This window comes from Nomia melanderi, unplaced genomic scaffold (genome assembly GCF_051020985.1).
Source record: "Nomia melanderi isolate GNS246 unplaced genomic scaffold, iyNomMela1 scaffold0014, whole genome shotgun sequence".
NCBI classification, from domain to species: Eukaryota; Metazoa; Arthropoda; class Insecta; order Hymenoptera; family Halictidae; genus Nomia; species Nomia melanderi.
The window spans coordinates 11,281,416-11,282,370 of NW_027475130.1; positions in this window are offsets into that span (position 1 = coordinate 11,281,416).

Sequence of the window (955 nt, forward strand, 5' to 3'; positions counted from 1 at the left end):
TGGTGGTCCGAGGTCGTTCCCGCTGGCCAGATTCATGCGCCAGGGCCTCCTACAGACAATGCACTATGATTTATTGCGCTATCTGCAATAGCACCCGAGATATCACCAGATATATATTGGATTTTTCCCTGACCCTGAGTGTCCGGCCCCATGAGACGGTGGATGTCTCGGCCCCTGATGGTCCGAGATCGTTCCCGCTGCACAGATTCATGCGCCAGGGCCTCCTGCAGACAATTCACTTTGGTTTATTGCGCTATCTCTAATAGCACCCGAGATATCACCAGATATATATTGGATTTTTCCCCGACCCTGAGTGTCCGGCCCCATGAGACGGTGGTTTTCTCGGCCGCTGGTGGTCCGAGGTCGTTCCCGCTGGCCAGATTCATGCGCCAGGGCCTCCTACAGACAATGCACTATGATTTATTGCGCTATCTGTAATAGCACCCGAGATATCACCAGATATATATTGGATTTTTCCCTGACCCTGAGTGTCCGGCCCCATGAGACGGTGGATGTCTCGGCCCCTGATGGTCCGAGATCGTTCCCGCTGCACAGATTCATGCGCCAGGGCCTCCTGCAGACAATTCACTTTGGTTTATTGCGCTATCTCTAATAGCACCCGAGATATCACCAGATATATATTGGATTTTTCCCCGACCCTGAGTGTCCGGCCCCATGAGACGGTGGTTTTCTCGGCCGCTGGTGGTCCGAGGTCGTTCCCGCTGCACAGATTCATGCGCCAGGACCTCCTACAGACAATGCACTTTGATTTATTGCGCTATCTGTTATAGCACCCGAGATATCACCAGATATATATTGGATTTTACCCTGACCCTGAGTGTCCGGCCCCATGAGACGGTCGTTGTCTCGGCCCCTGGAGGTCCGACGACGTTCCCGCTGCACAGATTCATGCGCCAGTGCCTCCTACAGGTAATGCATTTTGATTTATTGCGCT